Source organism: Vombatus ursinus, unplaced genomic scaffold, assembly GCF_900497805.2.
Source record: "Vombatus ursinus unplaced genomic scaffold, bare-nosed wombat genome assembly UNPS02014449.1, whole genome shotgun sequence".
Lineage (NCBI taxonomy): Eukaryota > Metazoa > Chordata > Mammalia > Diprotodontia > Vombatidae > Vombatus > Vombatus ursinus.
The window spans coordinates 581566-597344 of NW_020954227.1; positions in this window are offsets into that span (position 1 = coordinate 581566).

Consider the following 15779-nt stretch of genomic DNA (forward strand, 5'->3'; position numbering starts at 1 on the left):
AGCAACAGAGTCCTGACTCAGTACCAGCAAAGAGATTCCACTAATTTCCTTCTGATCAGTTGTTTGATCTCCTTACCATCTGTGGGTTGAGAACTCTGGGAGTAGCTGCTGCTGCTGGCACCTCTGCTGCTGCTGGCACCTCCACTGCTGCCGTCACTGCCACTACCGCCCCAGAGCTGCACTGTACTCCTCTCTCACTCAGGTCCAACAGACCTTTCCCACTGATCTTCTAAGTTATCTTTGGCCTTTGTGGGTTGAGAAATCTGGAAAGTGCCACAGCTGCCCATGATTCGGTCCCCTGAGACCTGCTCCAGGTTTACTGGGGTCCGGTCTGTGCCAGCATGGCCCATGCTAGACTGTGCTCCTCTCACAGCCCGTTGCAACAGACCTTTCCCATTGACCATCCAGGTTGTCTTGGGCTGGAAATTTGTTTCACTCTGTCTTTTTGTGGGTTCTGCTGCTCTAGAATTTGTTTAGTCATTTTTACAGGTATTTGGAGGGATTTTGGGGAGAGCTCAAGCGAGACCCTGCTTTCACTCTGCCATCTTGGCTCTGCCCCAGTATCATCTACACTCAAGAAAGAAACACAAAACTGAAAAAAACTAGAGTTAATCTCAAGCTTGTTTAAGCAAGACATGCAATTCAACTAATATGGTGGAGCATAAGGGCAACAGGCCCCTTTCCTCCTTCTTAAAGGAGAGGCTTGGTGATCTTGAAAGGTCTTCTATTTTTTAACTGGGGCTGTACCCTAACCCCATTCTGCTGTTATGAGGCAAGGGGAGTAGGCCCACAGAGGGTTTGTTATGTCATCTCAAGCATCAATTTATTCATCACTGATTTTTTTTTTTGAGGTGAAGAATTTGCAAAGGGGAAAAAAGTAGGAAGTGAGTGAAAGAAAAAGGAAAGAAGAGAGTAAAGAGAAAGAAGAGAAAAGAAGGAAGTTCAGAAGGAAACACAATTAGGGCATTTTTCATATTATTGTGTTAATTTTAATATACACTTTAAAAACTATGTAAGTAGAAGTTCTCAATTTTATATAGTAAAAAAAAATGTTATGTTAGAAGGACTAGTGAACATTTTGTAGGCCAGTGGAAATGATAGTGAAGCAATAATATTTTTCAAATATATTATTAACTGGATTACAATATTGGGTAAAATATTGAGTACTGTTTTAATCAAAATACCAATCACCACAGAACTTTTAAAGAATCATGCTATAGATTCCTTAAAGTAAATAAAACAAAATAAAATAAAAATAAAATTTTATTTACATTTGAAAAATACATTAGGCATATGCCCTAAGAAGAAGAAATTTCTCTATTCCCTAGTGCTCTTAGTCATCCTTCACACAGGTCTTTATTCTTGGTTGTGCAATTTTCAAAGCCCTTTATAATCATTAATTTATTTTCCTTTCTTTTTCTTTCTTTACAGAACACACTGGCAATTTGAGGTAGGTGCTGTTGTCTCCATTTTATAGGCAAGGAAATTGAGATGTGATAGATCAGCTACTTTCGAGAGAGTCAGACACACAATGAGTTAGTTAATGAAACTGAATTAGAACTGAACTTCTGGCAACACCTTATGGCCCATCAAAATGAATGATTGTGAGGTCTTTAAAACCTTAGCAAAGAGATTGGAGGAAAAGTGAGGTGCTCCATGATAAAGATGGTTACTTATCTCCTTTAGAGATGAATATGCTTTCTCACTATCTGGCTTCCATTGTACCTTATTAGAATGTGCTCCTAAGAAGGTAATGTGGAGTTTCTTCAGGGCATCCATATGACTTTGATAGATAGCAACTATATCTGATAGATAGTAACTGAGGAAGCCCCAAATCAAGAAAATATAAGGCTTTTAAGTTTTAAAATGTTAGTCTATACACACATGTACATGTATATATAGTCCTTACTCTCCTACTCTCCAGCCCATTTATATACTCAAATTATTTTCTGCTTTGATTATAACCTGTGAAATTTACCAAGGTTCTGCTCTCTGTGGCCTGCTATAATACAGATAACAATAGACAGAAACAGGGAAAATTGCTTTAAACCATTGACTGCTTAATAAACTTAACAAACAATGACACTTTTCTAAATTTATCTCAAGGAACAAGTTTCCAAGGGTATTAGAGCAATGTCACAAGACAACTTCTTTTTATACTCTTTTCCTTTAAAAGCAACAAATGTGATATTTCTGTGACACTTCATTGAAAGGGTGTCATCAAGATTTACAGATTGTCAAATACATAGCCAGCTGGCAGTTGGCATGAGGCCCAGAAAATTCCCATATTCTTAAACAAATTAAAATGTAATTGGGAAATGTTTAACAAAATAAATAAAAATACAATACAACATAGATAATGTTAATGGTTTTTAAAGGCAATATGCAGCCTGCAGAGATAGAACCATTTCTACTTGAGTTTGACACCACTGATTTAAAGATTCTCAACCACAAAGTAGGAAGGAAATGGTTAAAAATTAAATTAACTTTATTGAGTTTCAATCCCCAATACCACCCTTTACACATATAAATCTGTTATGTGTTCTGTGTTTCTCACTCAATGATAAATACTGGGTACAGAATTCTTATATATATCTAAAAAGAATGTTTACTTAGGAAAAACCAATTTACCTTAGGTGAAGCACAAAATACTTTTTCAAGTAACATTCTTGAATTCAAGTAACATTCATATTATATTTTCTAACCCTGAAAATGATAGCATTTAGTTTATCTTGGCCACTCACTATTCACCACAGGTAAGACATTGAGATAATAGGATGCTTTTCATCTACCACTCTAGGTAAAAGACTACATTGAAAGAGATTTTATTGCTACAGTTTGTGATTACTATTACAACAAAAGACTTTTTAAGGGAGTGGTCTCATGATTATCCTGAAAAGAACAGGCATGTGTGCACCCCTTCTGGACTCATAGAATGTTCTCCAAGTACTATGTACAAAATGGTATATTTAGAGAGAGAATTGAGATTGTTCAAACATTTGGATATCATTGTGTATATGTTTCATGGGTAGGGCCATGTTAAATCTGAGGAAGACAGCCCCTTCTCCCCACCACCACCTGCAAAAGCTTTCTATCTCCATTTCTTATAGATAAGAGAATTTTCATGATAAGGGAAGCATTATGAAAGAATGTAGTGAGAGCAAAAAAAAGATGAAAATTAGAAGGCTATGATTCCGTTTTTCTTTGGTGACCCCAAGGCAAATTACCATCCTTTCTGATTTTTTTTTCCATTTTAAAAACATGTATTGGGGGCAGCTAGATGGTGCAGTGAATAGAGCACCAGCCCTGGATTCAGGAAGACCTTCAAATCTGGTCTCAGATACTTGACACTTACTAGCTGTGTGAAGCCAGGCAAGTCACTTCATGCCATTGCCTCACAAAAACAAAACAACAACAACAAAAAATACCCACATATAATATTAAAAAATATTATACAAAATAGTTTAAAAATAGCATTATAGGAAGTCATGCAAATAAGCTTTTTTTTTTTTAAATCTCTGGGCTTTTGTCCAAATTCCAATTAAAACATTTTCACCAGTGATATTTTCCCAGTCATAGCAGCATCAGGAGCCATTAGTTAATTTGATTAAAAAGAAAGAAAATTACCAGTATCAGAAATGGAAAATGAGAATTCAAAACAAATGAATAAAAAATAAAGAAAATTATTAGAAATGATTTTGTCTATCCCATAAAGTAAATAGACAAATATTTACAAAAATGTAAAATGCTCATTGTCGTTGTTAAGCCATTTTTCAATCGTGTCTGACTCTCCCATGACCCCATTTAAGGTTTTCTTGGCAAAGATATTGAAGTAGTTCGCCATTTCCTTCTCCAGGTTATTTTATAAATGAGGAAACTGAGGTAAACTGAGTTAGGTGATTTGCCCAGGGTCACACAACTAGTAAGTGTCTGAGGCTGGATTTGAACTCAGGTTCTCCTGACTCCAGTTCCAGTGCTCTATCCACAGTGCTACCTAGCTGCCCTTAAACTGCTCATACTAACAGAAGAACAAATGGAGACTCTAAATAAGTCAATCTTAGAAAAAAGAAATTGAAGAGCCATAAATTAGCTACCAAATGTTGGTAGAGGGGGAGCTGGGGGTGAAGTGGGGGTACCATTTGGATTTGCAAGTGAATTCTATCAAATATTCAATGGACAATTAATTCCAAAATTACAGAAACAAAAAAAAAGTGGAAAAAGAAAGTATCCTACAAACTTCCTGTCCCCTCTATTATCCCTACTCTCTCGCTTATTCTCAGTTTCTCTTTTTCTATTGTTAACCTCCCTATTGCTTACAAACATGCCCATGTATCCTCCATCATAAAAACAAAAACAAAAACCTTACTTGATCCATCTAGACACAGTAGGTATTATCTTACATCTTTCCTTTCATTTGTGACTAAACTCCCTGACATCTCCACTTTCTTCCCTTCTTACAATCCGTTTTTTTTTTTAAGGCAATTGGAGTTAAGTGGCTTGCCCAGGGTCACACAGCTCGCAAGTGTCAGGTGTTTGGTCTGAGCCCAGATTTGAACTCAGGTCCTTCTGACTTCAGGGCCGGTGCTTTATTTACTGCGCCACCTAGCTGCCCCTTATAATCTAGTTTTTGACCTTATCATTCAACCCGAATTGATATCTATGAAATTACTAAAAATCTCAATTGCCAAATCTAATGTCCTATTCTCAGTCTTCATCCCTCTTGACCTCCCTTCACATTAAATTGACACTGTTCTTCTCCCTGATACTCTCTTCTTTCTAGGTTTTTGTGACACTATTCTCTCCTGGTTTTCCTCCTACCTATCTGAGTGTTCCTTTTCATTCTCCTTTGCTGGATCTTCAACCAGATCAAACCTGTTAATCATGGGTGCCCCTCTAGGGACAAGATTCTGTCCTGGTGGCTTTTCCTTCCTCTATACTCTTCCACTTAATGATCTCATCAGAGCCCATAGATTCAATTGTCATTTCTATTCTGGTGATTCTCAAAAACAACTCATTCAAAATTTAACCCCTCTACTGATGCACAGTCTCAGATCTTCAGCTGCCTGTTAGACATCTCAAACTGTTATGTTCTATAGGCATCTTAAATTTAACACATCCAAAATGGAACTCCTAATTTCCTCCACTTCCAAAACCATCCACTTTTCCTAACTTCACTATTATTGTCTGGGTATCTCCATCCTTCCTGTCACTCCAGCTGGCAACCTAGTTATCATCCTCAACTCCTTGCTCTCTTTCATCCTCATATATCTGATCTTTTGCCAAGTCCTGATGATCTTACCTTCCTAATATATTGTCTTTCCTCTTAGATTGTTAGCTCTTTAAGAGTGGACACTAACAGCAACATTGTGTGTTGACCAATTTTGATAGACTTAGCTCTTCTCAGCAATACAATGACCTAAGAGAATTCCAAAAGACTCATGATGGAAAATGCTGTCCGCTTCCACAAAAGATTGATAGTTTTGCTAATTAACTATTTTACTTTTGCATTGGAAATTGTCCAAACACATAAGTATCCTTGACCTTCTTTCTGGCGCTATTCAAACTGTGCTGTGAAGGTGCTGTTAGCCATTGTTATTTGGAAGGAATTGCCTCCACCTTGCTAAACATACTGTTACTGCAGTTTCTCCATTTGAGAATGGGATTTCTTCTATTCAATCCTTATAAAGTCAATGCTAAAAGAAGAAAATACAGGAGAGAGGTAAAGGCAACTGTAAGGGCTCTGGAACAAGCTGAGTCTCTACTCCCTACTGAGAGCAACAGCCTCTGCTGCCATTAGTCAAAAAGAATTCCCTCTTGTCACTTTGAAGGCTACATCCGAGAGGGTTGTCATTCAAAAACTGCCTCTTCTTCTACCAGATGTAGTAGAATTATTATAATTGCTGTCAACATCATCAACTCTTTTGACTTAGTGGTCAATTAGAGGATTCTTTATTGATGTCATACATGACTGGAACCTGACACCCCCAACCACAGAGGTCTCACATAGCCCACATAGAATGGATAGGGAATGAAGGTGGTGGTAGTATAGAAGTCCATGGAGCCATTATATATGTAATACTGTGGAGTTTTTATGAAGAAATATTTACTCCAAAAGGTATAACCACAGATATCCAAACTTACTTATTCCAACACATAGGAGGCATAATTCCTCTCCCTTCTTATATTACTTCAATTTCCTACAGAGAGGGAGAGGATTAGGTTCATTGCTTAGCTTGGTTTTCCTAGAACACAGTCCCAGTCCTTAGTCCAAAACCTTCCTTGGACTTGGGTCCCAGGTACCCTCGTTCATGAGGGCTCCTTATGCTGACTTGACTGTACCACCTCACCTGCAATCCTGACTTCAAAGTCACCATGGCTCAAAATCTGAAACTGAGGACAAACAATGCAGAACAGAAACAAACACCCCTAGACCCATTTCTTTGAGCTAGGGATAAAAGAGAGGTAATGAGGGGAAGGAAAACCCTTTTCACTCGTTCAGTTAATTACATACATGCTGAGTGCAGCACAGAGGTGTCACTGAAAAGAGCACTGCCAAAAAGATGGTGGAAAAGATGGCAACCAGCTCAGTCTCACCATTTTAAAGACTAAAGTAGTCAATTAAAGGAGGCTACCTCTATCGAGGTGGCAGGGAACACAGTGGGCTGTATGTTAAACAAACTGGGCATCTTCAAAGAGTAGCCTGGGCTACACATAAATTTAACCAAAGATTATATAACTTTCTGAAAACTTAAGGCTCCAATCTAGTGAGGGTCCCCTGGACTGATCTGAATTGTTCAACCTTTGATGCAATTATTCTGGAAACCTAGCTAAAATACTTGGGTAGATTAAAGGCAAAAAGTCACTTAAATGGAATACTTGAAAGGATTGAAATGTTGAAATTCCCAATGAATTTCTAAACCCTGATCAACCTGTTTGAATCACAAGGAAGTTTAGTACTAATGAGTAGGAGACTTTCAGAATTTCAAATGTTCTTAGTTGCTTACCTGCTGTCACTAAGAAGTAATTTCTCTGTGTCAAGACGCAGTGGCATTCATTGTTCCACTCCTTTGCCTTGTTTCCTATTTGCTAGTCTCCCAAAGGTGCTCGGAGGATGATAACTTTGATTATAAAGTTGACAGATCTCCTTGAGTCCCCGAAAGACATCATTTAAGGTAAGTTAAATTCCTTGGAATTTTGAAGGTTTGATGCTTTTCTTTGTATCCATTTTACTAGTTATGCCTCATGTCATTTGAAGATTCTAAATCTACCTTTCTAACAAGGAAGCCTAGTGACAGGAGACTATTCAGAGTTAAAGCTAGAGCTCTTTTGGTGATTCTATCCCCAAAGGAAGATTAGGGCAATACAAAGGAAAAAGCAAAAAGGAGTGAAGATAGTAGTGGGTTTGACAAGTGTACAGAAAGTGTTTGAATATTTCAGATCCCCATATCTTCCTCAGTAGCAGGGGTTTAGGTCTGAATTTTCTCACTGGTTACTGACTTCAGCTTTTTCTTGCCCTTTCCATATGGACATTTAGGTGATTGGACATTGAGCCATACTTGCATAAATTTTAAGCTCATGTAAATATTTAAAATGTTTTCATTTTAAAAACATTATGAAGTGATGATATATATATATATTACATTATATATTACATATGTAATCATACATTACCTTATAGAATATTGACATGAAAAGGATAAATATGAAACTGGAGAGAAATAAGCAAGACCATATGTGCAGTAACTATCTACATGAAGAATAGTTAGCATTTATAGAGCAAGTTAAGACTTGCAAAGTACTTTAGAAATATTATTCATGGTAGGACAATTAGCTTTGCTCCGGATAAGTGTAGTGGGAATATCTGTGTCTGTATACTCATCATTCAGATCTACCACAGAGGCCACGCAGCCTGGCAGAAACAACTCATTTCATTCATAAGCTTTGTTCTTAAAGAGTGTTTGGTAAACATTGTAGCCCAAACACATCTTAAATTCAATCTTATTCTCAGGATCCTTATTTTTCTTTGTTTCCTTCATCTTCTTTCTCTTTGCTGGCAATCTCAGTTTGAACCTTCTGGAGAAGGGCAAAATCCAAGCTTTTCACCAAATTAGTGTGTTCCATGTCACCGCCCAAGAACCTGGACTCTCGTATCAGCTGCTGCCTCTTCTCTGCTGCGAATTTGTCAGCCTCAGCAGGAGGTCCCACATCCCTATAATTAGCAGTGGTACTGATCAACTCTGTTTCCTCATAATCCTTGTTCACATCATCTTTCTGTTTTTTGGCATGGTCCCAAAACTTTGCTGCTAGCTCCCTTTTATGCTCAATTTCTTGTTGATGGAGTTTGGCATAGTAGCTTTTCTTTTTCTTCCTTCATGCTACTGGATCTCCATCCTTGTTGTATTCCCTTGCCATGTCATGATGGCAAGATTTGGATGGTGGTGTAGGTGTGGGTACAGTTCCAGGTGTCATAAGAAGTTTCCTAAAGTCTTTCTATGTTTTTTTGAAATCATTTATTTCCTCATTTCTGCTTTGTTTTTGCTTTTTGGTGAGGCAATTGGTGTTAAGTGACTTGCTCAGGGTCACACAGCTAGTAAGTGTCAAGTGTCTGAGGTCAGATTTGAACTCAGGTCCTCCTGACTCTGAGGCCATCTAGCTGCCCCCTATTTCCTCATTTCTTATAATACATTGTGTTCATATACCACAACTTACTCAGCCATTTTAAAATCAATATGTATCCCCTTAGTTTCCAGGACTTTTTCCTACCACAAATATAGGCTGCTATAAATACTCAGCAAAGAAATTCCAACCTTTTAGGCTAATTTGCTTTTAATGAATAATTCACAAAGTGATCAAGATTAAGTATTTTTTCTAGGTTGTACAGGCGGGATACAAAGTTCTCCTTTTCTATTGCCATTCCCACCACCATAATTATTGTCTTTATTACCTCTTTTCTGGATTATTACAAACTCATACATCATACATTCCACTGATAGATTAATCTTCCTAAAGTTCTGCTCATGTTATTCCCTTATTCAAAAATTTCACTAACTCCATTGTTTTTAAATTAAAACTCAAACTTGGAATTCAAGGGCCCAAAGAAGATAGCTCTAATGGACTTTTCTTGCTTTATCTTTTATTACTTCTCTACCTATATAGTTGTTTGCCCTTTGCTTTGAAGAGGACCAATGATATCATTGGATGATGTCTTGATTTGCTTGTGAATTGGATTTAAGTGAGGTAGAGTTGCAAAAAGTTGTCAGCCTCACTTTCTTTTCCAGAACCAAGACAAAAGTCAGGATAACTGGAGATGGCCCAGAAGCAGTGGATGACCTTGGTATCTTTGATGTCTAATGAAACTGTAAGTGCTCCACAGTACCTGCTTCAACTGCCTTCAGAACCATTGGAACAAATTGTTCTCATCCAGGGAAAGTCTTCACACTCTTGGGGTAGACATTCCTCTAACTCACTGATGGATTTGAGGCTTGTTGTTTACATACTCTAGAGAAAAGCAAGAGGGCATTAGTAGAAAAGAATACTGGACTTAGAATTTAGAAAGAACTAAATCTGAATCCCAGCTTCAATATTTTATTAATGTATGATCTTATGTCATTTCATTTCTTCACCTTTATTTTCTCATTTATAAAACAATAATGATATTTGCAAAACTTACCAAATGAGGAGGGGAGGAAAGTGTTTTGCAAACCCTATAGCATTGTATAGATGTCAATTTTTATTAGATAAACTAAATTACTCACTATTCTCCAAATAATTCCCACACTTTCTAATCTTTATGATTTTGCTCATGCCATTCCATCTGGCTGGAATGATATCATTCATTATGACTAGAATGACTGGAAATCTTACCCATCTTTTAAGGCCCATCTCAAGTGGCGCTATAAAGTCTTTCCTGAAACTCTAACGGGATAGAATTACTCTCTTTTTGAACTCCCATGACACACTATGAGTCTCACATGCATTGAATAGCTACTATGTACAAGGCACTGGCCTAGGTTCTACAGGCAATACTCATTTGGATCTGATTTCATTGGTTTGGAAATTCCTCTCAACAATGTTTGCTGATTCTGTAATATTCTTGTCCATGCTCTCTTATAAATTTCCCACAGTTGGCAATGTACTGAAGGCCTTTCTCAGTTTATCCATTGAGGATGTTAGTGGAGTACTTTGACAGTCCACTCATCATTCTTCACTGTTGACCTATCTTGTCTTCCCGTCATTCAATTTCTTGATTTTTTAAAAAATTCCTATTCTTCTTTGACATTTCTCATTGGTTATATACCGTGGCCTGCACATATCTACCATGTGCTCTTCCATTGTTCTTTGAAGAATGTTTCATTTCGTGTTTTGTTTACATATAGCAAAACTGGTAGAATGTTGTTATTAAAAAGATGGGCTTCTGCTTTTATGGGATTTGAAGGGCCTTAGAGTTTTGCAATGTAGGCAATCCAGCTTCAAAACAGCTTCTCCTGTTTTGGGGCTCAATTCATTGCCTATTTATACTATTTGTCATGGAGGTACATACTGGTGGACAAACACCATAGGTAGTCCATTGATGATTGCTGCTTTATAATACAATTTAAGATCTGGAATGGTTAGGTCACCTTCCTCTGTATTTCTTTTCATTAGTTCCCTTGATATTCTGGATCTTTTGTTATTCCAAATGAATCTTGTTATTATTTTTCTGGCTCTATAAAATAATTTTTGGAAGTTTGATTGGTATGGCACTGAACAAGTAAATTAATTTAGGTAGTATTGTTATTTTTATTATATTAGTTTGGCCTAACTATGAGCAACTGATATTTTTACAGTTATTTATATCTGACTTTATTTGTGTGAAAAATGTTTTGTAATTGTGTTCATATAGTTCCTGGGTTTGTTTTGGCAACTTAGACTCCCAAATATTTTATAATGTCTACATTAACCTTAAATAGAATTTCTCTTTCTGTCTCTTACTGTTGGTCTTTATTAGTAATATATAGAAATGCTGATGATTTATGTGAGTTCATTTTATATCCTTCACTTATGCTAAATTTGTTTATTATTTCAAGTAATTTTTTACTTGATTCTCTAGGATTCTCTAAGTATATCATCATATTATTTGCAAAGAGTGATAGCTTTGTTTCTTCTTTGCCTGTTCTAATTCCTCCAATTTCTTTTTCTTCTCTAATTGCTAAAGCTAATATTTCTAGTACAGTATTGAATAACAGTGGTGATAATGGAAATCCTTGTTTCATTCCAATCTTATTGGAAATGTGTCTAGCTTATCCCCATTATATATAATGCTTGCTGATGGGTTTAGATAGATGCCACTTATCATTTTAAGGAAGACTGCATTTATTCCTATGCTATCTAATGTTTTTAATAGAAATGGATGTTGTACTTTGTCAAATGTTTTTCTGCATTTATGTTGTCGATATAATCAATTATGCTGATAGTTTTCCTCATATTGAACCAGCCTTGCATTCCTGGTATAAATCCTCCCTGGTCATAGAATATTATCCTTGAGATAAGTTGCTGTAATCTATTTGCTAATATTTTGCTTAAAATTTTTGCCACTATATTCATTAGGAGATTGGTCTATAATTTTCTTTTTCTGTTTTAACTTTTTCTAGGTTAGGTATCAGCACCATATTTGTATCATAAAAAATTTGGTAGGACTCCTTCTTTGCCAATTTTCCCAAATAGTTTATATAGTATTGGAATTAATTGTTCTTTAAATGTTTGATAGAATTCACTTGCGAATCCATCTGGCCCTGGAGACTTTTCCCTAAGGAATTCATTGATAGCTTGTTCAATTTCTTTTACTGAAATGGGGTTATTTAAGTATTTTATTTCTTCTTCTGTTAATCTAGGCAATTTATATTTTTGTAAATATTCATCCATTTTACAAAGATTATCAAATTTATTGCTGTACAAGTTGGGAAAAATAGCTCCTCTTCACTGGTGGTGCATTCACCCTTTTCATTTTTGATACTGGTAATTTGGTTTTCTTCTTTTTTTAAACCAGTTTAACAAAAGGTTTATCTATTTTGCTGGTTTTTTCATAAAACCAGCTCTTATTTTTATTTATTAATTCAATGGTTTTCTTAATTTCATTTTTATTAATCTGTTCTTTGGCTTTCAGAATTTCCAATTTGGTATTTAGTTGGAGATCTTTAATTTGTTCTTCTCTAGCTTTTTTAGTTGCATGCCCAATTCATTGATCTCCTCTTTCTCTATTTTATTCGGGTAAGCATTGAGAGGTATAAAACTTCCCCTATGGACCACTTTCACTGCATCCCATAAGTTGTGGTATGTTGTCTCATTATTGTCATTCTCTTGGATGATATTATTGATTGTTTCTATGATTTGTTGTTTGACCCCCTCTTTTTTTAGGGTCAGATTATTTAGTTTCCAATTAATTTTTTCTGTATCTTTCCATGACCCTTTATGACAAGTAATTTTTATTGCATCATGATTTGAAAAGGATGCATTTAATATTTCTGCCTTTCTGCATTGGATTGTGAAGTTTTTATGCCCTAATAAATGGTCAATTTTTGTATAGGTGCCATGTACCACTTAGAAAAAGGTATATTCTTTTCTATCCCCATTCAATTTTCTCCAGAGGCCTACCATATCTAACTTTTCTAAAATTCTATTTACTTCCTTAACTTCTTTCTTATTTATTATTAGATTTATCTAGTGCTGAGAGGGGGAAGTTGGGGTCCCCCACTAGTATAGTTTTGTTGTCTATTTCTTCCTGTAACTCCCTGAACTTCTCCTTTAAGAATTTGGATGGTATACTACTTGGTGCATATATATTTAGTAATGCTATTACTTCATTATCTATGGTACCTTTTAGCAGGCTGTAGTTTCCTTCCTTATCTCTTTTAATTAGATCTATTTTTCCTTTTGCTTTGTGTGAGATCAGGATTGCTACACTTTTTTTTTTACTTCAGCTGAATCATAGTATATTCTACTCTAGCCTTTTGTCTTTATCCTGTGTATATCCCTCTGCTTCAAATGTGTTTCTTATAAGCAACATATTGTAGGATTAAAGTTTTAAATCCATTCTGCTGTCTGCTTCTGTTTTATAGGAGAGTTCATCCCATTCACATTCACAGTTATGACTACTATCTGTGTCTTTCTCTCCATCCTATCTTTCCAATTTATGTTTTTCTCTTTCTTTTCTCTCTTTCCCTCTTCAGTAGAATTTTGCTTTTGATAACTGTATCCCTCAATCTGCCCTCCTTTCTATCAGCCCCCTTCCCTTTTCTTCCCTTTTCCCTTACTACTTCTTCCCTGCCATCTGTTCACCCCCTACCTTTTCATTCCCCTTTTCTCTCCACCTAACTGATTTTGTTATTCCCTTTTTGAGCCAAATCTGATGTGAGTAAGGCTCAAACAATGATCCCTTCTTTCCCTCTACTATAATAGGTCTCTGTGCTTCTTCAGGTGATATAATTTAACCTTTTCTGCCTCCTCTTTTATTCTTCTCCCAATTCAATCCCTTTCCACCATTTAATTAGATTTTTTTATCATGACATCAAAGTCAATTTATACCTACCCCTTCTGTCTATGTATACCCCTTTTAAAAATTGTAATGGAGATACAATTCTCAAGAGTTATAAGTATCATTTTCCCTTGTAGGGATGTAAACAGTTTGCTCTTATTGAATAACATTTTTTTTTCCCTTTCCTGTTTATCTTTTTATGATCCTCTTGAGTCTTGTATTTGAAGATCAAATTTTCTGTTGAACTCTGGTCTTTTCATCAGGAAGGTTTGGAAGTCCCCTATTTCATTGAATGCCTATCTCCTTCCCTGAAAGATTATGCTCAATGTTAGTGGGCAGTTGATCCTTGGTTGTAGTCCAAGCTCCTTTGCCTTATGGAATATAGTATTCTATACCCTCTGATCTTTTAATGTAGAAGCTGCCAGGTCCTGCATGATCCTGATTGTGGTTCCATGATATTTAAATTGTTTCTTTCTGGCTGCTTACAGTATTTTCTCTTTGACCTGAAAATTTTGGAATTTGGCTACAATATTCCTTGGCATTTTGAATTTGGGATCTCTTTCAGGAGGTGGTTGGTGGATTCTTTCAATGATTATTTTACCCTATGGTTATAGGACCTCAGGCCAGTTTTCCTTGACAATTTCTTGGAAGATGCTGTCCAGGTTCTTTTTTTCATCATGATTTTCAGTCAGACCAATAATTCTTAAATTATCTCTCCTGGATCTATTTTCCAGGTGAGTTGTTTTTCCAATGAGGTATTTATGCTTTCTTCTATTTTTTTATTCTTTTGATTTTGTTTGACTGATTCTTGCTGTCTGATAGATTCATGAGCTTCCGTTTGCCCAATTCTAATTTTTAGTGAATTGTTTTCTTCTGTTAGATTTTGTATCTCCTTTTCCATTTTGCCCATTTTACTTTTTAAGGAGTCCTTGTCTTCAGTGAGTTTTTGTGTCTCCTTTTCCATTTGGTCAAGTCTACTTTTTAAGGAGTTGTTTTCTTCAGTGTAATTTTTTTCTATTTGGCCAATTGTATTTTTTAAGAACTTGTTTTCTACAGTCAATTGTTGTCCTTCCTTTTCCAAGCTCTTCACTTTTTCTTTCATACCTCTCATTTCTTTTCCCAATTTTTCTTCTACCTCTCTTATTTGACTTTGAAAATCCTTCTTCCAAGCTCTTCCAATAAAGCTTTTTAGGCTTGATACCAGTTCATATTCCCCTTTGAGGTTTCACATGTGAGTATATTGACGATGTTGTCCTCTTCTGAATTTGTGTTTTGATCTTCCCTGTCCCCATAGTAAGAATCTATGATCATTGTCTGTTTCTGCTTTTTGCTTATAGTGTTTGCCTATTTCCTGGCTTGTTAATTTGAGCTCTCCTGCTGGAGCACAAGGGGCACTGACTCAAGCTTCTTGTAGTGGGGGCCAGGGACCTGGGTGCTAGAGGCCAGGGACCTGGTCCCTGGTTTTGTGTGCTGCGGCCTCTGCTGCTGGCAGCTGGAGGCTGTAGGGGTTTGGCAGCTTACCTGGTGCTGAGCTGGGGTCAGCAACACTGGAGCTCTAAGGGTGTAGATGGGGGTTCTGGCCCCTGGAGGGTGCCTGCTCACCCAGTCTGCTTTGACACACTAAAAGATTTGATTGCTGGAGGAAGCCTGCTCACCTGGAGTTATACCGCCTGGAGTTGTTCCTCTTGGAGTTGTGTAGAAGGACTGAGAGGTTTGGCTGTTGGAGGATGCCTCCTACACACATGGTAGTTTTCCAAGTTTGAAGCTACTGGTTACCCTGCCTGTGCCATGGCACTTGGGGGTCCTGGTTTTGACATATGCCTGCTCCACCACCCTGGGGTTCAAAATCTTCCCCTGGGTTGCTGAAGTGAGGCTTGCCATTGGCTTTCTGGGATACCTCCCATCCTGTAATATTTCCCTTCTACCAGAGCAAAAGGGACCTTTCCTGTTAATCTTCCATGCTTCCTGGGCTACGAGACTATTGCACCCAATCTTTCTGCTCACTCAGCTGTTCCAGGGTTTTTCCTGAGGTGATCTTTTCTAGGTTTTTAGAGGGTCAGTAAGGGAGAATGGGTATGACTTACTTCTTACTCCACCATCTTGGCTCCCGGAAGTCTCAAAGTGAACAAATCCTTCTTTTAGAGTTCTTAGGACCTCCCTATCATGCCTTCCTTCCCTAGGAAGGAGAGGTCTGGGAGATCTCATTATGCTGACCCCAATCTTTCTTACAAACAATTACTAATAACAATCTTAGATATATGTTTTACAT